Source organism: Zonotrichia leucophrys, chromosome 2, assembly GCF_028769735.1.
Source record: "Zonotrichia leucophrys gambelii isolate GWCS_2022_RI chromosome 2, RI_Zleu_2.0, whole genome shotgun sequence".
Taxonomy (NCBI): domain Eukaryota; kingdom Metazoa; phylum Chordata; class Aves; order Passeriformes; family Passerellidae; genus Zonotrichia; species Zonotrichia leucophrys.
The window spans coordinates 7,467,379-7,493,711 of NC_088171.1; the positions used below are offsets into that span (position 1 = coordinate 7,467,379).

A 26,333-nucleotide genomic window follows, 5' to 3' on the forward strand; every position below is an offset into this window, starting at 1 on the left:
ATCCTACAAATTCTGGTGAGCTCTTTATGAATTTTTCTGAGAAGAATTGTGTTCTTTCAGGTTTCCTTGGCCATAAATTTTATATTTGGGTTCACTCAAAAGAAATCATAAAAATTAAAACTGCTGAACCTACTAGCTAGTAAATATACCATCACTATACCAAAACAAGAAAGAATCCATCAATGGATTTGATTTTTAAAATTAGTGACAGCACATCTTAGAAAGCATAATGCTGCAGAATGAATGGCAGGGTGAAAAAAATCTCTGAAAAATGTCATCCACTCCTAAACATCTCAAATAAAATTTGCTACCCTATTGCACCAGCTGCAAAATTCCATCTCTGCTGCCTTGTACACACATGGAAGACTACAGGAACCAAATTTCACACCATGAGGAAAATCATGGGCCAAATACAATGGTGGTCTGACACGTTACTCACCTACACCTCAGTAAGAAAGGTTTCCTTTTTATCAAGAAAAACTTTCTTGAGAGAACAGATTCATTTCAAAGAGATGTAACAAAAACTACCTAGCCTAAGCAGTTCTTCAACATGACAAATGTATCAAAAGAAAATGTACATAAATAAATATACCTCACATAAGCAGCTACTATCAGTTTACTACAGGCACCATGTTTGAATAAAGCAAAGTGAGTTAACAGTATTCTCCTACAATCAGATTTTTAATACTTGCATTAAATCTAAGGAAAACAGTAAACTCCTATTATACACTTTCAAAAACAAATTTATAATAGAGGTATGCCTGAAGCTGCATCATAGAAAAAAAAATAACAGCCAACAAAGTATTTAGAATTTTCCATCCTATTATTCAGGAAGATCTAAGAATACCAAAATATTTTTAAAACAATAATAGAAAGTGAAGCCACATTAGAAAACCTCCCCCTAAAGCTTGCAGTTATTGCAGTACTTCTTAAGGCAGAGTTTCATGACAAAAATACTCATTTTGTGCGGCAGAGACACACAAAAGGATTCTTCGGGATGCCAAACACTTTCAGAACTCTCCAGTGATGACTCATCCTGTTATGTATACAAAGCTTTCATTAAAAAAAAAAAGAAGTCAGTTGGCATCATTACAGATCCTCAGTTAGCGATCTTCAACTTACTGTTAGTTCTTGTACAAAGTATTCTAAACACTGCAGTGAAGTATTCTGCTATGCTAATTTTGGGGAGGAAAACGTGCAACTTAACTTGAATGGCCTTTCTTACACGGAGTTTCTACTCCAGTTCACAAACAGCTCCAAGATGGCCTCAAACAGAGTTTGGAGCTACACAGAAATTCTTTGTTGCTCCACAGCAGTTCCTTGCCAGTCGCGCTGATCAACTATTTTGCCAAAACCAGAAAAATAAGTCTTTCAAAATGAGTCTTGATGACTGGAACAAAAAGAACCACTTCTTAAAGGGAAAAAAAAGAAGAAAAAAAAAAGCAGGGGGGGAAGGGTAGTTTAACTGCTCCTAAAACCTTTGAAAGCATTCCTCCTGGATATCTCCTTAGAAGTGCTGTTTCAATCTCCCCCACCCCAAATTAATTAATTTAGATAATCTCTTGCTCTGCAACAAACCCACAATAAACTAAAACTGCCACATAGATGCAAATAATTGTGATGAACTGTGCTGCTCTACTGACAAGCATTTTTTAATAAGACAGCTTTCTTTTTTATATATACAACTTCTTTGAAATGTGGTGTTGGTTTTTTTAATTGGCTGTTGTTTGCTTTACTTATACACACGAATGTTTGCAAGATGTACTGAAACCAGAAGCCTCCCACAGCACAGTGTGCCTCCATCTCACTCCATCCATTCTTTCCAGACTTTTCCAAGTCAAGAGGGTCCTTTCCATTCCTGCTCATCTTCTACCTGCAGCAGCCACCTCCAAAGCCAGGTAGGGAGGAGCTTGGGCTCAAATAAGCTTTGACCTCCTCAAATTTATCTCCAGATTCACTCCACACAGGCAGCAAGTCTGGAGTTTGCAGCCCTCCCACAGCATCGTCTGGCCCAGCTCAAACAAACAAGCGAGATAGAAATAATTTCCTTTATGTTCAATCCCTCCAGTCACTCACTTCTCTAATAATTCAGTTCCTAGTGTTGATCCTTTTCTAAATATGGCCACATAAGCATAAGCAGCGAGTCTCAGTGCCAGCTATGCAATTTCTCTTTCCCACTGGGGACAAGTTTTCCAGCATCTCAGATGTTTTCAGAACAGACGCCTCCCCCACCACTGCCACATATACATTTTATTTTATTTCTTATGAACGCCTCTTACCCACAGCAGTTACAAGTGCCAAATCATCTGATTTCACAGAGTGTCAAAAGAAAAGCCAGATCTAAGAACTTTTATAGCATTTTCTATCCCTTCTTCCTCTGCAACATGTTGATTTGGAAATAATGCTCTTCATTTGCTCAAATTCCAGTGGCTACAAGAAGTCTGCTGTCCCTCTCCAGTCATTTGCACTGACCACAGCACTTAATCAACTACACCATGTTTCTCTAAGTTTAAGCTGTCCATGGGTACTGTCAAGGTTCCATGTGATCAAAGATACAAACTAAATTTGTGGATTCATGCTATGAGTCTCTAGCTTTAAGCATACTGATTTCCATGTTTCACAAAAAATAAACCCAAGGAACAGCCCATTTTTCACTGCTTCCAGACGAGCTATGAAGGCTTGTGTAAGAAAGCGTAACAAAATCCTTTTTATTTTTTTTAATTTAGTTGTAAGTTTTTGTTATTCTCTCATTACTTATGTACTACCACAGGTGGTCATGGCAAATTACCAACATAATTTATGCCAGTTCTTTAACTGCAAGTCTAGCTTACTAATTAAATACCAGGAAAAAAACACCCAAACAAACAAAAAAAAACCCCACACCCCAGTCTTCAGCAGTTAAAAAGCAAAGGTACAGGAAAGCAGGAGACACCCCCAGACAACAACAGAAGCTTCATATTTGTCTTTAGCAGATTATGTTTAAATGAAAGCAGACACCATTTTCATTTCCCTGCATTTAATCAGAGGTGGGTGGAAGAGGGCAGAGGAACAGGGAAAGCCTCTCCAGCAGAGGTTTGGACAGGGCTGGGGGTGAACAAGGAGCCTCACAAAAACCAGGAGGCATTTCCAAGCACACAGCACAAACATAATGGAGGGTCCAGCATGGGCTTGGCTCCACAGAACAAACAAAAGGGGATACTTTAATCATATTTTAATGAGGCTTTGCACGTGACCTGGTCCATTAGATGCTGAAATGCTGCTGCATTTCAGCCACCTTGGCATTTGGTGGCTAATGCTCCAACTGGCCTCTACGGTACCCCTGAGGAAGGAAAAATAAATAAAAGCTGCTGCAGCAGCTTTGGTTGATAACAGCATTAATACACTGGGGGTTTAAAAGGTCTGTAGATCCACAGACATCAGCATCATCAAGTGTGAAACCTTAACTCAGTAATAACCAGTTCTATCAGGAGACATATTAAGCAGAATAATTAAGTCAATTTAGGTTATATAAAAAACAGGTTCATTATCCAAATACAAATATTATTTAACTAATAGAATGAATCAAAACCTAAGCTATGCAATAGACATTTAACATCAGAAAACAAGATACCGTGGTTCCTCAAGGCTGCAAAAAATTGAAAGATTTCCTGCCCTAAGAACCAGAAAGAAGAACTCTAATAGACTCCAAAAGCAGGATTTCTGGACTATTTGTCTCTTACTGCCTTCAAAACGCAGTCCTCTTACACACATACAAATTTTTTTCAGTTTAAATAAAATTTCCCTGATGTGCCCCAGCACTGTCAAACACATCTTTGGAAAGCACATAGTCTGGATTTCCCACACATAGATTTCCATGCATCCTGACAACTATAACCACAATTCACATTGAAAAGGTGATCATACAATCAGCATTTACTGTCTCTTCCAACACTTACCACACAGAAAATCCCAAGTGAAAGCCTGCTGTTCTCACACTCTGCAGCTGAACTGTGGAACCCCATGCCCAGCACACTGGAAGTTTGTGGGACTGAGAATAAGCTGGACACATTCTAAGGAGATTTTTATGCTCAACAGATCTAACAGAGCAATACCATCCTTGATTCCCAAAATCCCATAATTCTTTCCCAATCTCCTGCAATTAGAAGTTTGGGGAAGTATCATTACAAAATTACTTTTGTCTTACTTTTCTTCTAACCACTGTAGGAAACACGATGATGGAACATCCACATCTCTGACCTGACCCAGCACAGATGCTGTTGTGAAATAAGTAATTTCTCCAAATTATTTTACAAATAGACTCTGAATCAAGAGAGCTCATCATACTGCCACATCTAAAAGTTCATCTTTAGCAACACTGAACTTTATTTCCAGCCTTGTATTTAATATCCTGTACTCTGCAAACTGAACCTGTGACTATGCAGCTTTTTGTGGTTTACTGAATTTTCATTCCACCAAAAGACTGGTTCCTGATTTCTGAGTCCAGAGACTCCCACGTGGGCTTCCAGAGATTCAGTTCTGCATGGGGGGGAAAGGAAAGAAAATGTCCAATCATCCTATAGACCTTCCCATGCAGGATCTTTGTCCATACTGCACTGAAAAGGTCATATACCTTATCCCTTACTCAGGGAACTACCACAGCAAAACAACAACCTTGAGGCAAGCTTCAGGTGATACAATCATGCTTTTTAACAAGATGCTTTCACTGTCAAAGTACACCTATTTTTCTTGTATTTAAGCAACATAAAGCTCTTCTAGCAGATCAATGGATGCTCCTAAGTCACCAAATTTCTTGCACAACATCAGAAATAAGTTAAAGCATCCATGTCCTGTAAATATAATCACCTGACATTTTGCTATCTTCTAATCTGAAATAATACCCAATCCATGAGCATTCTAACCCTACCTTTATATAGGGAATTTATAATTTTTTGCTTCTTCTGGTCACTTAAAGCCTACCAAGAGAGACTCATGCAAGGTTATTCTGCCCCCCACCTTGGAGAAAGTCTTGACTTTGTGCACTCAGGCTCATCTTTTTGATTGAATTTGACAAGTATCTTTGAATACCAGGACCAAAGAGCCAAGGAAGGAGTTTTATGAAAAATAGTTGGTGTTCATTGACTGCTGGTACGTTCTTCCTCATTCCTAAAAGTTGCTTAATTTCATCCATCTATTCCATAAGGATGTGGTCAATGTTCATGAGGAAAGCTAGTAAAAGACAAAGTGCATTATGCAGAATGCCATGACCTGCGTGGTTCTGACCTCGAGTGTGTGTACTGGGATGGCACAGAGCTCTGTCAGTAAATTTCACTTTTGCTGCTCAGGTAGAATCAGGGTATAGGATGATCTGCAGAAAGTTTAGTTCTGATGAGTTTAGCAGGCTTAAGAGGCTGTTGGAAAGACTGGAGAGGAGATTACAGGAGAGATTATTTCAAGATACGTCTTCCTTCAGTACAAGCTGCAACCACTGAAAGGATTCTGCAAATTGAACTCTCTAAAATGCAACCACCTCCCTCACCAATCCTTGCTCCTCTGAGAGCCTTAAGAGACATGACCCCACCACCACTGCTTTTTTTGCCCCTAACTACACTACAGCACATCTTCCAAATTTCTCAGAAGTAATTCCATGTTCAGAGGATGTTGCAGAGTAGTCAGAAAAAATTGCCATTATAAACTGCTGAAGAGATCACAACCATCACTGGCTTTTCCATTACAAAGCAGGCCTGGCAAGACAGCCTTCCCTAGAAAAAAATCTACTGCTCTTCACCTATAAATGTGCACCTTACCTACCAAGAAAACCAAGTAGCTCTCCTTTGCCTGCCTCCTGGCCTGAAACTTCTGGCACAGAGGGTGGTGAGAAGTACTAGGACAAGATATGGAGTACTTCATGCAAAATTATTCAGCTTACATCACTCTGATAAAACTGAACACATAATATCAGTTTTCCAGATGCTGATTGTGCTTGATGAAATCAAGTACCTGACAGCAGGATGGGTCTCAGAGGGATGAAATACATACCTAGCTCAGGAAGAAATAAACCTAGTGCTCTGTGAGTGACCCTAAAGTGCCCCTTTTTTTTCTGCATACAACATGACTCTGATTCTTGCCAGCCTCTGCAAAGCAGTGGGAGTAAAACATGACTAATTGGCCAGTAAAAGAATAATAGAGAAATCAAGAACAAGTTTATGCAATTTATAATTGTTGTGATTTCAGCTTAGCACTGTTTCACAGAATCTAAGTTGATAGAAAACTGTTCTCACATTTTCTTGATATCTGAAGAATGAAAAACTATTCCACAATGCCTGGTTTATTTTTCTCTGAAGCATCCTCCTCCCCACAGTTTCTGATCATGCAGAGCAGCAATTGGTTAGCACTATTCAAAACAGTAGGTGCAGAACAGTCTAGGCTATCGAATTCTTACTTGTACTGATGAATGTTTACTCTCATGACTATTTTATTTCAATGGAAAACTTTCTATTGACTTGACTTGTCTTTGAAACAGAATTGTGTACCTCAGAGAATATCCCATCATGCTGATTAATAATTAAATGAATCCATACAGTACTTATTCACTGACAGTTCTTTATTTGGAGGTCCAGAGGCATCAATAATGAAAACTCCTCTGTAGTATGGGCAAGGCTGTCAGCAGCAGATGCTGAAGATGAGGCAGCCATGAGGAAAGAAATAAATATAATATAGGATGGTTTAGATATCAACTGTATGTAGGTCTATCAATGATCAGGGGAACTACCTCTCCCTAACCTTTACATCTCTCAGCTTTCACCAGAGAAACAGCAGCCAAGTACCTTCATCAACATGGGTGAATGCAGATATCAAACTGGCCACAGCAATCCCCGGCTGCACAGCACTGCCCAGGAACTCTTGACTTTCTGGTAACAAACTAAACTGGAGTCAACTGATTTCAAAACATCCCAAAGGGAAGCAACAGAATAGCCTGAAATAGAAGCTGTTCACCAGTTCAGCTCCAGGATTCTAAAGCTTTCTATGGAAAACTGACACAACCATCTCAGTTACTGAACCACAGGCATCAAGACAGATTCAATATCTACATGCACTTCTGAAAAATGGAAGTAACTTACTAACTCCTCATAGCTAAACATTCTTCATCATTCTAGGTGGATTTTACTATCTGAGGACAAATATAGCAGAGGAAAAAAAGAGATGTGTCTACTATTCTACATCTTGTTGACTAATAAATACCTGAACAAAATCTACAAGGCAGACCTGCTCTCCCCAGCCCAGTTTCAAGAATTTGTTAATGCAGGATTGTATCCTGATCCAAACAAACCACCTAAGGAATCTTCCAGACTTCATCACCATCACTCTCTTCTTCTAAGAACTAAACTTCAAGTAGTAATAGTTGTTATTTCTGGAGCTGCATAAAAATGTCTTCACATGGCTCCCTAGACTGTTTATTTTTCTTAATTTAAAAATCTTAGCTTCCTTTAACAAGGTGAAAACAAAGATGAAAAGGAAAGAGAAATGAAAAGACAACTAAATACACATAAGACTAAGCACTGCTTACAGCCAAGCTACCTCACCAAGGTGGATTAAGGTGAAAGAGAAAGACTGAAGTCCATGCTCCTCAACCTCCATCTCCCATCTGTCTTACAGATTATATTCCTGTAACTCTGCGTTCCTCTTTCCTGAGCACTGCAAATCCATGATGCTTCCAAAAGCCCTCTACCTTGTTCCTGTACCCCTTCCTATGTGCTATCAGCCTTTTGCTAAAATACTGCAAAGCCAAAGTGAAATGCTTCCAACGAGACCAGTCTCTCAAAGGTTAACAGCAGTACTCACTGCTCCATCCTGCCCTCCATTTTATGGCAGCCCTGAACATACACTGAATGACTCCTGCCACAACTGTGACTAAACCTTCTGTACACAAGGCAAGGCTGACATGGCAGTGACAACACCTAGCACACCTATTAATTGACCCAGATCAAGGACCTTTGAAAAGGTTAGAAAATACTCTAGGTTCATTCATTCCCTCACCACTCTCCTTGACCACTGCTGGTGTCTTCTTGCATGCTAAATACATTTTCAACAGTGCCACAAAACCATGATGACAAAATTGCCCCACTCAAGCCTGAGGGCAAGGTGACTAAAATAAAGCTCCAACCTTATTTCTTCTCATTGCTCCAGACACACCATCCCTGTATAGTCCCATCCAACCCATCCCTTCCCCCTGCCCCATCCTCTTTGTTCCACCAAATACATCACAGCCCTTCACCCTGTTCCTCCTGCTTCAAAAAAACCTTCAAATTGTATTAAACTCAGCACCCTCACAAGTCACTTGATTCAAAGGCAGCAGATTTCTGCAGAACTGTAAGCCTAAATAAGAATTCTGTTTGAGGTTTTCTGAATTCTGGAAAAAATACAGCTCCCTTTCCTCCTGGTCTAACTCCACCTCAAACAGATCCCCCATGGAATGATTACTCCCAAAACTGCCCTTTTCAGAGTTTGTCCCATTTTCTCTATAGCACCTGATGTTACATGCTAACAGGGACTGCAAACTGGTTAACTACAAACTACATATAAACTATATAAACCAGGCAGCAATAACCTGCTCTCACATGCACTTCCTCCTGAATGGAGTCTTCCAAAAGCAACCCACCTTCTCTTTTTAGAGCATGGGGGCATTTGGGGCCCAGAAATTAAAATTAAGGAAAAAAATTAAATTAAAAAGAGAGAGAAAAAGGAAGATCCAGAGTAAAAACAACATGGAAGTGTGTGTGGTTGGAAGGAACACATTGAGCTCCATCTAAAACAAAGAATACATTCCTGAAACTGAATTATACCCAAGAACTGCAAGTCCTGGCTAAACAAACAAATAAATACACATGCAGACTCTTCTTTTCTTCCATGCCTTCATCTTTTCCAATTAAGTAACATTACACAAGTATTCACCTTTTAATGCTTGGAAATCAGGATGGAAACATGGGACAAAGAGGCCAGCGTGAAATCTTTTATTTTCTAGCTGTATTACAAAAGCACCATCAGCACAAGCCACACTCACTGTGTAACATTTCTCCAGTGAGTACAAACAAGAGGGAGACTTCCCTGACAGAGAGAAACACAGAGTGCTATGACTAACTTCCAGCAGACCTTATGGAGGAGCCAAATATCCTCCAAATGCATGATATCATCTATGCTTGTGCCTGGCTTTGGACCTCAACACTGAGATGAAAAAAAAATATTCTTACGAGGAAGGCCACATATAATTATGCTTCATTTTTTTAATCAAAGATATTTCCAAAAGACAAAGCTTAACTGTGATGTTTCTCCACTCAACTCCATCTGAGATGTCAGGAAAAAAAAAAGCCTGTCAAGACCACTAAAAGCCACATCTGTTTGCTGAATACATTCCACATCAGATTACCAAACACAAAGACATGAACGCTGTCAAACAGAAGGCGCTCACCTATTCCCAGAGGCACGAGACAGCTCTTCTGCCACGCTCTCCCCACCCAATTTCCACGACATTTCCTGGCTCTCCCCACCCAATTTCCATGACATTTCCTGGCTCTCCCCACCCCATTTCCATGACATTTCCTGGTTCACCTCGGCCGTCACTGCGGCACAGCAAATGCCATGGATGGCAAGGAGACATCTGATATCTGTGATATCACACGCTGGGATCCTGCCAGAGAACCACAACATGCCAAAAGGATTTCGCAGAGGAAAGACAGAATTATAAAAGACTAGCTGAAGGCCCACTGTCAAAGTGGATTTTAGGACTTCTTCAAACACCTTATATCCCAGGGTTTCCAGGAGCTTTAGAAATTAGTAGAATTGGAATAAATAAAACAAAAAAGTGTATTTCAGCTTGTTTAGAATATGTTTTTGACAACCCTCCAGAGCCAGTCCCCCATCCTCTTGGGCTGTGAGTTCTACACTAAAGGGTACACACCAAGTACATACTCCTCCATACTAAGAGTTTTCTATCCACACTTTCTGAACAGGAAACCAGAATTGCAAAGCCGTAAGGTTTGACAGCAGTGATGAGAAAAGAATACTTCAACCATTATTTTTAAATAGTTGAATAAATTATATACAGTAAGTCTGGAAATACACATAAAGTACATACTGAATGGTCCTTTTAGCCAGAAACAAAAGGAGAAACAAATACATGGCTGCTTTTAATTTCTGCTCAGCCATTTACCCTTAAGAGATCATTTTCAACCAAGCCCAATGAACGGTCACATTAAGAAACGGTACATGATGCAACTACTTTCTGCTGGTGTATTATGTAAATGACAATAATATCCCCCCCGCCCCGTGTCCTCCCCTCCAAAAAAAAAAAAAAAAGCTTCCAAAGAATATTTTGCCAAAACTCTGCAGGAATTTCTGCTTAGGAGAGAATAATACAGAATTTAAAAAAAAAGAAAAAAAAAAGAAGAAAAAAAATATAAGTCAACAGAGTCTGACAAAATAATTATACAAAATTAAATAGTATTCCTACCAAAACAAAAATATTTTGACCTGTTCTGACCTGAAAGCATCTATATTTAATGCTCGCAGAATATTAGGTAATACTTCACACAGAACAGACAAAACAAAAGAAGAGTCATAAAACAGTTTATAAAGATGACCTGTAAGTGAGGCAAGGAACTAAAACTACAGATACTTGAACTCCAAGTATATTCTCAAAAAGAAACGCCGTTTACAACAAAGTAGTAAAAGATGCATAACCAAACCCTTTAAAAACAAATGTAGTCATCAGTGAAGTTACTGAATGGCACTCAAACGCAGCTGATCACACAGCACTGAGAAAAAAGTCTATCTTGTTCCTGCTTCTATCTCACAAGTAGATGGTTAAAACATTTGCACTCAGCAGTCTGGAAGCTGCAGTTATTTTCTGTAGCAAGTGGATTTCATTGTGCAGGAGCATCAAACACCACACACGACCATCACCATGATGTACACACAGCACAAAGACCCCTGCACGTAACCTCCAGCTTAGGAGCTGTGTGCACTTCAATACCCAGCATTGTACAGAGCCACTGAGAAAACCTTTAAATGTCTGCCCAGTTGTTTCAGTTTTGCTACAGGAGTATGAACCCACTACTGCTTTATTTCTTCACATGAAAAAGCCCCAAACCATTTTCATACTGATCTTCAGATCTTTCAACAGCTCTATGCCAAATAACGCTATGCTAAGAAAAAAAAATGAAGTTAAACAAAAATCTAAACTAACTCAGGAACGTTTTTCAATTATGTAAGAATCCAGCTAGAGTGTTAACTAATGATTTACTGGTGAGTGTGTAGTGTTTAGTACCCACAATGAGGCACAAGACCGAAGGAGTTTTTCAGGAAAATACAAAACACTACACAAATTAACTGCTTCATATTTCGAAAGCATAGATTGTTATGCTGGGTGGGTTTTTTTAATCAACCTGCTACAAAGTAAGGCCACTGGAAAAAGGGATAGCCAGCCTCTCATAGCGCCCAAAGAAAAAAAAAAAAAAGTGTTTTTTTCTTTACAGTTATACCAAGTTTGTTAAAGCCAGCCAGTTACATAACACTTACTTTGACTTATGACCTATTTGCTCACACAAAAATCATCATATATGATGGTCTGACCATCCATTATGCGCTAGAAACATAGTTTATTTTTTAAAGTGTTTTTATTTTTCTCTCTTAGTTTAGAACTACAGTTTAAAACAGTGGGAGGGTCACCTAAAATTCACACTATAAAGGTATGGTTTGAAAGCATGCAAAATTAAAATGGCACGTTCTTCAGAAATAGCGTGCACGAAATACTTCAAAATATTAAACAAAAATTAATCCTATCTCCATTTTCCATCTCTCCAGTATTTACATCAGGAAGTGACAAAAAAAATAGAAGTAAAAATAAATACTTGTGCTATAGGTATCCATATAAAGTCGTATTTTTTACAGAATATCTGCGGGCACACGTGTGTAGGTGTACCCAGGGCAGCGCTGACCGGATGCCCGGCTGCGCCCGGGTCAGAGCGAGCGGGGCTTTTGTGGTTCTTTCTCCCACCCACCACCGTCCTTTTTTTCCTTATTTTTATTTTGTAAACGGCCGCGGATTATCCGGCGAGCGTGTAACTTGAACCTCTACACCCACGTCTGGACGCGGGTCCGGGTTTTTTTCTGACCGAACGGCGTCGAATTCGCCGTGCCGAGTGTCAGCGGCGCCCAGTCCCCACGCCAAGTTTGCCGCCCGGTCCCGGCGGGTCCCCGCTCCCCGGGGAGCCCCTTCCCGCTGTCACCGCCTGCCCTCCATACAAAGAAGTTCAGCGCCAGCCGTACTCACCCCCGGCGAACTGGCTCTGCGCGACATCGCCCAGCGCCGCGGAACCGCTCGCAAATCCCCTCTGGAAAATGGAGGGGCTGGCACCGGTGCGATCCGGAGCGAAGAGAAGTTATTTACATGCCAGGGCCCGAGCCCAGCGCGGAGCGGAGACGGCGATGCTCAGCGCTGCCCGCGGTCTGCCATGTTCGTGCCGCTCGCTCGGCGCTCCCCCGGCCGCTGCCCCGGGGCCTCGGGCGGCTCTACAGGGCCCCCCCCATGGCGGCGCCGCCGGGGAGCGATGCGCCACAGCCCCGATCGCCGCGGAACTTCGGCTCCGGGATCCTCCCCGAACCAGGCTGGGGCCGCCGGCGGAGGAGGGCGGAGGGGGAGGGGAGCGGGGGGGAAGGGGAGGGGAAAGGAAAAAAAAAAAAAAAAAAAAGAGAAGGGAGAGAGAAAAAAAAAAAAAAAAAAAAAAAAAAAAGGGAGCCGAGGGAGAGAAAGTAGATCCGACGCAGCCGGGCGCCGCCAATGTGCGGACCGGAGCGCTGCTGCAGGAGCGGGGCCGCCCGCGCTCGGGAGGCGGAGCGGCGGCGGCCGGAGGCGCAGCGCCCCCGCCCGAGGCTCCCCCGGGCCGGCCCCCGCCCCGCAGCCCCGCGGGGCCCGCACGTCCCGGGGGAGAGCCCGGGGCCGGACCGGGAACCGAGAGCGGCAGCGCCCGCCGCTCCCCCGGCCCTGCCCGCAGCACCCTCGGAGCGCGGCGGGCGGCAGCGCTCCCGCTCCCTTCCCCCCACGCCCGCACTTTCCCGTTTAACAAAGCGGCGCAACCAAAAGTTGCGTTTCCATAGACGCCAGCCGCTTTCCTGGCGGCCCCTCCTCGGCTGCTGGGGCTGCTCTGGGAAAACCGGGGTTTCACGCGTGAAAGATCAACGTGGGACTCCGGGGATCGCCTTTTTTTGTTTGTTTTTCTCCTTTTTCCCCTGAATCACAGGACCTTTTTGGTTGGAGATCAACTACCTCAAGCCCCGGCCAAGGCAGGGTCACCTGGAGCAGGTGACACAGGAGGGCACCCAGGTGGGTCTGGAATGACTCCATGACTTCCCTGGGCAGCCTGTTCCCGTCCTCTGCCACTCTCAACTAAAGAACTTCTTCCTCATGTTGAGGTGAAACTTCTCGGTGTTTAGTTTTGTGGTTTTAGTTAGTGTTTTATGTTTTAGTTTTCTTTTTTTTTCTCTCCCCCTCTCATGCCCCTGCAACGTTTTCCAGGCTGCTCTACACTTCTCCAAAACAATCTGGAATGGACAAGCTAAGAAAGCAAAGCTTGACAAATGTCCATCTACAAATGGCTCTTTCCTAATCCTCCAAATGCTCCCTGCCAATTTTATTCTCCTACAGAGAGAAAAACAAATCAAGAAAACATTACGCAAGTGTCACTTCACTTGCATTGATAGATACTTGCAAACCAATGGGTCCTGCCAATTTGAGTAGTAATGCAACTACCTTTGTTCAACTTCCCTTCACGCAAAAACCCCCAAGCAGCTGTTGTGTAATGCTTTGCTTCTGTCAATCTCAAGTTTTCTGAAAATTTGTTTAAGTATCAGACATCTCTAAGACACAGGTTGACACATTGACAACAATAATAATCTGACGTGTTTGCCCAATGAAGTAAGACCATGCATCACCTCTATTTTCTCACTCATCTTAACATTTTTTTTCATATCAAATTCTCTTCTGTCACACTGAGCTGCAGCTGGACATAGTTAAACTTGGGCACCATCTGTGGTGGACAAGCAAGAAAGTTCAGTATTGTCTTATGAGCACTGATTAGAGAAATTTTCAATGCACCTAAGAAATCAAAGATATCATTTCGCCTCTAGGACTGAACAAAACAAATCCAAAATCTCACACTGATTCACAGAAAGGGATCTACCCAGGTAGAGGGAGTGGACCAATGCTGCCTCTCCTTGCATTTTCAACTGGAACATGTTCTAAGTGCCCAGCCTACAGGAAAGTTTTTATCAAACCCATTCTACAAAGATGAAGATAAAATTTTAAAATGAAAGCACTCACATGAAAAAATCTCCAGGTGTTTACTCTGAAACAAGTAACTATTGTATAAGAGCCATTGTGCCATGTTAGTACAGGTACGGACACATAAATATATTTGGCTACAAGGTGCTATCAAGCTCTGGCTTATCAGCACATCTCTGTAACCACACGTATTAGCACACTCAGTCTGCTGCAATGAGAAGGTTAAATATGTTATTCTGAGCCTTAGCTGAGATGGGGGATGTCAGGGGTTTATTTTGTAGTAAGAGTTGATTGTCTAGGTCCAACCAACAAGTGGGGAACTGCAAAGCCCCTGCTGAGCCATTAATCACTTTCCCCATTCCCCTTCACACTCACACTCCTTCAGGCTCAGCCAGGACAAGCCCCTGTTGGGCACCCATCTCTGCTGAGTTTAAACACTTTTCTAACCAATAATTCTCAGATTAGCTAAAGTAAGCTCCTCTTCAAGCAAAAAAGATATCAAAGAGCAGACAGAAGCTGTGTGTTCTCCAAACTGTATTAAATTAAAGGAGTGTTTAATTTAACAGTAGGTCAAGCAAGGCTGGAGTACCAAGTTTCCTGTGTCATCTATCCCATAATTGCCTGTTTTCATGAACTTCCACTACAACCCAGGTGTGGCATCATTCCAGGTGATACCTCTGCAGCATGACTGACCCTCCATCAATCCACATGATTGTCTGTGCTGCTGTACCTTAAACATGCAGGCATTTTCACATGTTACACTGTTACAAACTTTGGGTTCTAACCTAGAAGGTAATGGGTCACCTGACAAGTTTAAGTATGCTAGCACAAACAAGTTGTAATTTAGTAACAGCTGGTTAAAATAATAAAAATGAATTACTCAGTATTGCTCCCTTCTGTTCATGTGACCCAAGATCCAAGCTAACAGGTATGAAGCCATATTTGCTGGCCTTGTTCTTCCCCTTCTTGGGGATGTATTTTCTCTCACATCAAACTGTGAGATTTCATTCTTTTGCTCTGAGCACATTAATTGCCATAAAAATCTTAGGAAGGAAAAAGTGTAATTTTACTACAGCACAGTCAGATGTGGTCCAACACCAGTCATGTTGACTGATTACTACTTCTCCACAAACTGCCCATAAATTGCATTCAGTAGGATTATATGTTCATCCCACCCCATACCTCTTCCTCCCAGCCTCGGAACTGTTCCCGTTCAGCCAAATGTTGAATTATTAACCCAACACATGGACCAAACCTGCTACAGGGCAACCCAGCAAGAAGCAGCAGGGCTGGACACTGAGAAAAGGCAAAGCAATTGTGTCTGCAGCAGCTCCCTGCCCTGATTCACACATCCCCACAAACGTGTGTCACCATAATGGCAAGGCAGGAAGTGTTTATGCCAATGCTTCTGCCAAGAAAATGTACATGGGAAAAATGGCACCAGTCGTCTCTCCTCAGACTTCTTTTTTTTTTAAATAAGCAACAGAAGTGATAGATTTAATGATTAAGATAAAAACTTATGTCTATACATATGGTGGACTGTTTTCTTCCAAGCTCAAATTGATTAACTCAAGGATGCCACTCTTGAGTTAATCAGGACACATTGAGCAAAGCAGCACTATCTGTTTGTGATAGGCCCTGTTTACATTCCTAACTTTGAGATAATGTTTCTTCACAACAACCAAGAAAAATTCAGAAGTAAAACAAGTCACCAATTCCAATATACTCCTATCAAACTTTCAGATGGAACACATATACAAATAAAAGACATGGACTTCTCAACAGAAGTATTATTTGGTTACTCTAACTGGGTCATACATCTGATCTGTTACTTCATTGATTTTAAAATGTAAAGACAGATATATTAAGAATCTCAAAAATGTGTTTGTCTTTCTTAAACATTTCCCTCAAGTCCTGCCGACCTGCTATTTCCAAAATATTCAATAGGTTTCTAAAAATATTACAGTTGTAACAACTTGAGATTAAGTGCTAAGTACTGAGCTACAAAAGGACAACAGCAGAAAAGGAAATGCAAGTATTTATCCTTTAGCCTAGCAATTCTACTGAAATGTAAAGGCATTTTACCTTCTAGCATCCCTTTATGCTTCCACAGCAACTCAAACCACCCTCTTCTGTGAATAATTTCTCTGTAAATTCCAATTTCCATGCCAAAGGATTAAACAGAAGAAGACTGACTCCTTTTTTTACTGCATTTGAAGGGATTTGGAAGTTCTTCATTTCTAACCTGTACTACAACATTCTCTAGAGACAGACTCCATTTCTAAAAGCAAAAAAATGAAATGAAAAACTGTTCCAAACCAGTTCCAAACAGTCTATTTCCTCTTTCCAGCTCTCTCTTCTTGTGAGCATGAACCAGATCATATCTAGACCCAAAGACAGGTTGGCAGCATGTCACACAGCCAAGAAACATGTGAATTAACTGCATACCCACATTAACATATTGTGATAAATTCAATTAAAAACCATTACATCTAGGATACCATCTCTAGCAAGCTTGCTTTTAGAAACAGAAATTGAACAGCAATGTAAGTCAGGTAATTAAAATTGCTTTCTATAAGAAAGCACCACATTCTGTCTTTTCTCATGGTTTTGACTGGCAAGGTGTGGCAAATGTAATTTCCAATTTCTCTCTGCCATGGACAGGGACACCTTCCCCTATCCCAGGTTGCTCCAAGCCCCATCCAGCCTGGCCAGGAACACTTTCAGGGATGGGGCAGCCACAGCTTCTCTGGTCAAGCTGTTCCAGAGCCTCACCACCCTCACAGCAAAGAATTTTTCCTAACATCTAATCTAAACCTGCTCCCTGACAGTTTGAAGCCATTCCCTCTTGTCCTGTCACTAGAGATCCTGATGAAAATTTGCTTTATCCCCAGCAAAAAAATAAAGAGATGAGCAAATAAATACAGAGAGGACTAAAAAACAATACAGATTAAAAACCACAAGTTCAAAAGAAGATGCAAGAGAAGAGGCAGAAAACAGAAATACCTGAGCACTCCCAGGCCATCAGAAAATGACTCATTGCTAGTGACATGCATTGTTAGCTGCTAGCACAGGCAGGACAAAACAGTTTTCAACAGTGCATGATGAAAATCCAATGAGAATATAAATTCTGACATATTTGCTTTAACATAATCAAAATAGCCTGACCCTTTTCTAGCAGATAAACTTTTAAATGTACTTTTTAAAAAGAAAATCTGGAATGCCAGGTGACACCATTTCTGAAAAAAACAATCCCAATGTGTAAGGAAATAATAATTTATTTAGTATATGTGGAATCACACAGATTAAGAGATAAAGCAAATATCAAGTGACAAAGGAAATAAGAAACACAGACAATGAAACAAAGAGATTGAGTAAACTATTTTCTTTCCATAAACAATACAGGAAAACACCATCTAGGAAATAAAAGTTATCACACATCCTTCACTGTGTAAAAGCTATGGGTACCACAGAAATAATGGACATCACCATCAGAAGGGATGCTCATGGAAAAGGATCACAGAGTCACTCAGGTTGAAAAAGACCTCAAAGGTCAGCTCCCAGCTCCTCCTCAAAGCAGGTCAGAGTCAGTTTCCAAAACGGTTTAAAAATATTTTGAAGTTCAATTCCTTGTTTACATAGCTGTGTAATTACACACAGTGCTGAAATCCAGTGGGGGGACCCTATTTGCAATTAGTTTTGCCAGGTACAGACAACACAGATCAGGGCATAAAGGTGATACTCAGACAACATAAATCACACCTAAACACCTTTGTTTAGTATTTCCTATTAGACAGCCCCTGCCCAATAGACCCCAGTCTATTGAATTGCATTTCAGAGATAACTACTTCACTCTTCTGAGTAAGCATAAGGACCTCTGCAGAATTTAAAAACACTTCCTTCTTTCATCAGTAAGCTCCTTTAGAACAGTAAAATAAATATAATTATTCAAGTTTTGAAAGAAAACAATTCAGACAGAAACTAGACCATCAAATGCTCCTATAAAAGAAACCTAGGTGGCATGACTACAGGAGCTAGAATTCAGCCCCTGCCCTGTCCCCAAGGCCCATTACTAATAGCTGTTATGGAATATGCTCCCACACCACATGATGTGGTCACATCCATGCAGATATAAATATATAAATTCCCCAGGTTCAGTTCAGGCTACACACTAGGGGACAAAAAAAAAAAAAAAAAAAAAGAGAGAGAGAAAAAACCCCCAGAAATATTTAACAACTTAACTGAACAATATTCATAGTCTTTAGATAAAAGCCAGCTAAATGTCTATCACAATACTTTTCCAAATTCTAGCCACACGAGGAACACAGTGCATCTGACAAGATATGGAATAGCTGAGAGCCCAAGCTTCAACTCAAGTTTAAACATGTCCAAGACAATTATGACTTCACGTTTTCTAAGTGTGAGCATGTTAACTAAGTATAGACAAGAAACTCTCAGTGGTCTAAAAAAGCCTTTAAAATAACATGGCCAAGTTAACAATGTAAAAACTGGTTATTTCTTTTCTATCAAGACAGTCCAAAGCAAGTAAAATGAAAAGAGACACATGAATTAAAAAAAAAAAAAAAGTAAGCAGAAAATATTCTTAAACAAATATTTATTTACATTATCAGTAATTTAAAACCCCCACTGACAGCATCTGGTTAACAAGCCTTGAGATCAAGATTTTCTGCTTGTCCATAAAGTAGGTTCACAACCAACAGTGCTTCCTCTGTTCTGCTCCACCAATGTATCCTTGTCTGAGAAGACCACATAAAGAGCACATGAAATGTGAGTTTACCAAGCTTTTAGATTATTCTTTACCAACTAATATATTTGAAATTGATGTATTTCCAAGCCATTCACAGCACACCACAAGACAAAGAATACTCTGCCATTCCATTAAAGAAAGAGACAACAGCATAGCCAGACATGAGCCAGCTCTCAGTGCTACATGAAAGAGCTCAGAGATTATTTCTTTAAATAATTTTGCTTACAGATCATTTATTTCTTGAGTTACCCTCCCATTTCTGGGCGCAGTTCTCTCCTAAAGGGTTTCTGGAAGACACAGGCAGAAATCTAAATTAGAACTCCTGCCGAATGTGTTTGGCACTTTCCTTTGTACAGATCTCTACCAGGATGCCTGATGCAAGGTTAATTACTCAAAACATGAACCAGGAAACATTGTTTGTGAGAAGCCTGAAGTGGCACTGAAATCCAGCATTTCCCAGAGCCTCATGCCTTGTACATCCCATCCCCTCTGCTCCCTCTAGAGCAATTCTGCAGTGAGCTGCTCCTCCTAAACTCACATCCCTGTGGGTTAGAGAACATTAACTGTGGCACACTGTTTGCCCAGGAGGCTGAGAGTGAAACTGATGAGAATTCTATCAGTTTGATTGAATTCCTCCTTGACAGAACACCACCAACAAAACAAATCCAGTTATGGTTATACCAGTACATAAAACACAGTTGGTGGTGGTGGCCTTGAGGCTGACAAGCACAGGACAGCTTCCATCCACACTATCTCATTCCCAAACTCCCACACAAAGCAGCCCCACACAAACTATGCTGGGAACAGTGTGGGGACCACAGGAAACCTTGGGAACTGTTTGGCAAAATGGTCAGAACTGGGTGAGAACCACTGGAACCTTGTGACAGCAGAGACAACGCTGGGGACAACAGTGTCCAGCAACTCCAAACATTCCCAGCTGGGTTTTTCACAGCCATGGACAAGGAGCTGAGTGCTTCATGTGCCAGAACCCTATTGCTGGCTACAGCCATGCCCCTCATCCATACAGAACACTAGCACAGCCACAAATTAGCACAATTAGAAATGGAAAAAATTAAGGAACCTGAAATGATCAGTTGTTTTTATTTCAAAATTCCCTTTTCCAAGCTTTCCTTCACAATGAAAAGCATCTGGCCCATTTCTAAGTTCTAGTCTCATCCAGTTCAGTGGGCCACGGTAAGAAAAAACAGTCACTTGCTTTTATTGCAAGGAAAAAAGCTGGAGGTGAAACAAACACATAAGCAACAGAGAATGGGAACTAGGGAAAAAGGAACTGGGGAGGCTGGGAGAGAAAAATCTGAGGAAGCTGCTGAGGCTTTGGAATCAGCTAGCAGAAGTTTTCAGAGCACGTATCTCAGAGGGTAAGACGAGGCCTTCATCATCCATACGTCTAAAAGAAAACCAAAATATCAGAACAAACAGCCCAACATGTTTGTGAAAACGCTGAGGACAACTGTTTCACAAAGTTGAGGGTGCCAGAAGAGCAGTTACTTCACACTTCACTCTATTAGGGCAGGCTCCATTTTAAACATCTCAATGTGTACAGTGATTTGGCTGGAAGTGGTAACGAGAAGCACTCGCTGTGCCAAGGAAGGGGGAAAGCGAGAGCAGCAGAGAGGGAGAGCAAGTTTTTATCTTCAATTAGCTGAAAGAAGAAAAGCAAATTTCAACAAACTCTTTGAACTTGTTGCTAGAATCTCCTGAGACTAAAATTTAAAGGAGGACTGGCAGTTATTGTACTGGAATGTGCACAATGGCAAAGTATTCCAAAGCAGGGGAGAGATAGGAAATGTATATGAACAATACAGGCTGCATAAAAGCAGCCAGTAATAAGGGTCTGAAACTAGAAAGAATCATATTAGGAATGGAAACAAGGGCATTTTAATGAATATAAAGGAACAGCATAAACTGTCAGGGATAAAAATCAGAAGAGATAAAAGCACAGCATGCAGTATTACCACTGTGCAGTATAAAAGGCAAACAAAGTTTCAGAAATATTTTAGAAGTAAGAAGTAAAACACAAAAGTCTGTACAAACAGTGTTTAGAAAGAACAAATGGATAACAAAACAGACTCAAATGCCATTTTCAGTATTTTAGCCTTCATAAAACAGATTTATTGTAGCTAATACTAGAAACTGATTTTGTTGCTAGACTAAATAATCAGAGAAATTCAAGTCAGCAGGACTGGAAGAATTTCACACAATGCTTAAGAAACAGAAGTAATCTCTAAGCCATGAGCAATCATCTTCCCTAATACAGTCCTGGTAAAAATGCCCTAAGAGAGGCTGGCAACAATGAGCTATGGCACCCAGAGGGTTTTTCTTTGCAAATTCTTTTCAATCTATGTGGATGAACATTGCAAAAAAGTCCCTTCCTCCAGGACCTGCATGAGGACATTGACACACACAGGAGAGTTACATACAAGACAGGGCAGGGGCTGCAAGTATTTTTGATTACAAGATCTTAACAAAAATCCTTCTGATAAATTGAGAAGTGGCTCATATCAACCAAGAGAAACTTAATAAAGACTAGCAATCTTTTGAAGGATAAATCAGTTAGATCAATATTATGTTGCTAAAGAGGTTAAGCTGGTTCAGTGCAGAACAAAGGAGAAAATCACCTGAAAAAGTTTTGTATAAAAATTGTTCTCCATTTCAGCTGTGGAGTCTTAGCTATGAGTAATACAAGACAAAAGTGGCTTAATCAGCAGTAAAGAATATTTATTTTATACTACACAAAATTAGTTACTGAAACCAATTGCCTAGAGGTACAGGGGAACTGCATTCACTAAATACTTCAAAAACAAGTCAGAGAACCATTTGTCAGAAATGGAACAGATACACAACACACAGAGGGATGAGCAAGATCACCCTCAAGTCTTTTTTGGCCATAGAGTTCCATTTATCTCTGCTGATACACGAAAACTAAAATATTCCTTTTATTAAAATAATTTCATTGTGCTTTTGAACTTCACGCTTCAGGTAAAAGAACCCTGAATAATTCACACTCTGAGTTTATGAAATGGCTTACTAATAAATCTCCCAAATTTTAAGAGAGAATTACTCCTCTCTTTATTAGCAGCAATATGGAGCCATCCTTGTTCTCTTGAGCCCTAAGAACACTGCAGACAGCCTGCACTGCCAGACAGAGCAGGGTAAGACACCATTACTGGAACATCCAGGTTCCACGAACTCTGGGATGCTCCAGAAGTCATTCTGGATTAGCTGCAGCTTCCAGACTCACATCACTAAGAGCCACCTCAGATGTCAGTAAATGTTCAGGGGCAGAGCCTGCACATTTGAACCACATCCTCACTACCAAAAATCCCTTTTATCTTACTGTGCCATACAACTGACTCAATTGCACATGCTCCAAGGAATACAAATATATAATAGACAAAGTAAAAAACTGGTATTTTTTTCTAAAGCTGATTTTTTTTTTCCTGAGAGCCTCATTAAAACTAGTTTTGGCAAGACTTTATTTTCAGTAATAACTCAGTAGAAGGGAAAAAGTCCTCTTTTTCCCTCCCCCTACCCAATGCCAAAAGTCTGGGTGGAAACATCCTACTTTGATAGTGCTTCCAGCAGTTTCTTCAAGGAGAGCAATTAGAATGTTGATAAATACAGCACTGAAAATTAGTAATTATAAATGTATATCGGAATGGCTGGCAACAGGATTGGGTGCATGTGTGATTCAGTAAAAATACTTTCCAAAAAATGCTATAGGCAAAAGTATTCTGAAAGAAGCAAGACCTCATTTGATTTCATTATAATGCCTATATATTGATATACTTGTAGGAAGGAGCTTCAAGGATACCAGAAATTATTGTTAACATAAAATATTTTACTTACATTGTTCTGGAGGGTGCTTTAAACACTCAATTCAAGAATGATTCCCAGCATCAAAGTGAGAACTGAAATTCTTCATTTAATCAATGCCAATGTCTGAGCAAGGAAGATGAGAGAACAACTCCTCTATCTATATGCTGTGAAGAACCCTCTCAACATCACCATTCCTTTTTGAACAGCCAAAGAACCAGCCTGTAAAACCTCCATCTCCTGAATATTCCCTCCTCTATTGGAAAGCCCACAGGAGTCAGCCTGGAAACCAAAATCCCCCAAATTTCAGGGAGCCAAGGCTGCCCCTTGGCAGGAGCTGCAGCTCTGCCTCCTCCAGCAGCCTGGCCCTTGCTCTGGCCTCCTCCTCCTCCCTCGTGCTATCACAAACACGTTTCTTTGCCAGGTTAGCCCTGGCCCAGCTCAGTTTCCCAGCCCAGCTCCTGGGTCAGCACAGGGGAGAGAACAAACAGCTGGTAGCAGAGGGAGGGCAGAGCTGCTGCTCCTTTTGGCTGCCAGAACCAGCTGAAGATTTATGGTGTTTGGGGAAAATAACCACCTGATGCACTCCACACACTCACAGCCTATGTCTCTTTAAGTAATAAATATTCTAGGTTTTAAGGGTTTTGTTGCTTTATCTCACCTGCTTTCAAAAGCACCAGTGCTGTTAGAAGAACTTAGGGTAGTTCTATGAAACAAGTGCCCAAAGTTATTTTGACTAACAGAGGCATGGCATGAACAGCACTGTCTAGTGCCATCCTTCCAGTGGTGGGGAAAAAAAAAGAACAAAAAATGCAGAATTCAGTACAAGTTACCAAAAGTACAAGTTACAAGCAAAAAAGTAGCAAAATCTTGTTCCCCTGTATTTATCCTAACTATATGAACCATGCAGATTTTAAGAACTGGTGATCAAATATATTAAACATAGGAGAAAAGCTTTCAATATTTCCTGGGATTGTCAGTCACCTAATTATTTGCCAATTAATAACATTTTAGTGTGCCTATGACAGCATTTATCGAAAAGTTAATTTCACAGCATTAGTGTATAACAACACAGAGTAAGGGAGTGATCATTAGTGGTGGATAAGGAAATTCTATTTTCCCTGGTGATACATAACCCTGCTACTCCTCCAGTATTGCTGAGATGCAAGGAGTTAAAAACAACTCCAGCCTGAGAAAGGCAGAGTTCACCTATTCTCAGCAAGCCAACTGCCTTGAAAAACCATCTCTGAGCTGAAATGATGACAAAGAATAGAAATGTCCATTTCCAATTACTTATCTTATGAAAGAACAATGACAAGAAGTTAGTAGGAGTTAACATGCTAACTAGAAAAAATAATCCACAAGCAAAGCCAAGAAAATGGAACTGTTTTTACTGTTTTAAGCTGGGAAAAGTCTCCAGTGTCACTGCACACAGGATGAAGAGATGTCTGGTGTGTAGATGGCTCAGAGCAGCAACCAAGGGACTGGGCAAGACATTCCTGGTGACCAATATGCTGAGATTTCAGCCAGCCATCACAATGATCTGTCTGACAGCTCTTGGAAGTCCTCCCATGACAAGTGCTACAGAAGTTCAGTGGATCATTAAATACAAACATAGAGAAACTAACAACTGAAATGTTAAAAAAAAAGAGTCTTGAAGAGTCCTTCAGAGCAAGTCTGTTTCAAACTGGGGAAACAGACAGAATTACATCTATTTCCAGCATTCAGCTTAACTTCACTCACCCTTAAGACACGAGTAAAGACTCTACATAAATCTGTATTTTAATAATTTTGTGGTAAAACAATTCTATAAACCGTATTAATCACACAAGCAATTTTCAAGAACTGAAAAATCTGAAGATTAATACAGATATCATTCATCTCCTGAGCACTGTGAGCCAGGCTCCTGTGCAAAAAATCCATACAGCAGCTGGGGAATTGCTTGGTAATTCAAATACGGTGGAGGAAGTCACAGAACATGGGCTGCTGAAGAAAATGGCACAAAGCTCAGCCCTGTTCTGCAAAGAGCCAACTTCAATCCTCACACCTCATCTCCTCCTCACTCTGTGTTCCACTATGTGCCTTCTGGCTTTTGGCCAAGCAGTTTGATACACGTGGCTTGTAGAGGCCAGTGTTTGCTTTAATACATTAACCCTTCACTGCGCAACAGCTGTACAAAGCTTGTCCATCAAAAAACCTCAGTCCTGCCAGGCAGGGATCACCTCCCCTGACTGTGATCTTGTTTAGGAACATTTTTATTCTACAACACAACATACATCTTACATTTGCAAATGTTAAATTTTGAATTGAGAAAAGGGCAGGCAAGTAAAGACACAAGTATCACACAGAAGGTGTGTGATGAACTAAAGAAACACAGCTGAGCTATAAAGCTCCATCCAACACTTCAAGCTTCTTTTGAAATGAGAGTAGGTATCTTTAAATATTGGCCTACCCTAATGCAAATGCAACTAAAGTGATGATAAAAAAATCTCAAATAATAATTTCCTGGCAGAAATACTTATGCTTAAGGGTCCTCAGACCTTAACCCATCTGCACATGTGAAATCAATGGCCTTTGAAAATCTTCTGCAGCTTACATTGGCCAAAATAATGAAAAACTACTATGGAAATTAAAACATGAGTAATTAAAAAGGATGCACAAAATGTTCTCCACAATTTTGAAACCATTATTATATTATGCTTTAAACTACAGACATTTGCAAAAATAACTGATAGCATACATCAAGATCTCATGGATGCTGAAAATAGTTTAAAGTGAGCTTAGACACTGATCTATAAAGGGTCACAATCAATGAGACTTTGCTAATTTTGCTAAGAATCTGCATCTGTTTGTGCTGCTTGTAACCTGTAGAGATTAAGAAAGCTCTGCCACTTAAAATTTATTACAAAAATGTTTACTGGCCCTGTACAATACTATTGTAATACATTTTGATGAACAACCAGCTGTTCATACACAGTCAAAACGAAACTCTTCCTCTAGAACTTCTTTCCAACCACATTTCTATCCTTCAGGTCCCTACCCTGGAACTTGAGGTATAATGCAAGCAAGAGTTAAGTTCCCAAGATTTCAGGCCATACAGTGAGGTGGCACCTAATTTCCATGTTTCCTCTACAATTCTAGCAAGAATTCTTTTAACCATGCATCTGAAAGCTTCTTTCTTCTCCATCACGTCCCAGCTTTAGTAATGCAACTTTATATCTTTTTTCAACTTTCATAAATTCAGTCATTCTACCTTTTAAGGCAATCCTATAAAAATATTTTCTTCATTCACTACTTTGATTTCAGTTCTCTGTATTCTTCCTGATGCACCATAGCATGAACAACCTCCTTGCTCTAAATTTCAAGGCTCTGCATGGCCTGTTCTTGCTCCACCTCTTAAATTTCAGTTGCTGCTCT

General features: G+C 40.7%; 1 protein-coding gene across 7 annotated transcripts in view; it reads right to left on the reverse strand.

The window, feature by feature from the left end:
• The window catches only part of KMT2C (lysine methyltransferase 2C), a 189,072-nt gene that overhangs the window by 158,414 nt on the left and 4,325 nt on the right, over window positions 1-26,333 (reverse strand). The window contains exon 1 of one of the 7 annotated variants that reach the window (XM_064703876.1): window positions 12,305-12,659. The exons of the other annotated variants lie outside the window; for them this stretch is intronic. The gene's annotated coding sequence lies outside the window, so the exon portion shown is untranslated. Of the gene's footprint in view, window positions 1-12,304; window positions 12,660-26,333 lie in introns of those variants that run through there. 7 annotated transcript variants of the gene reach the window in all.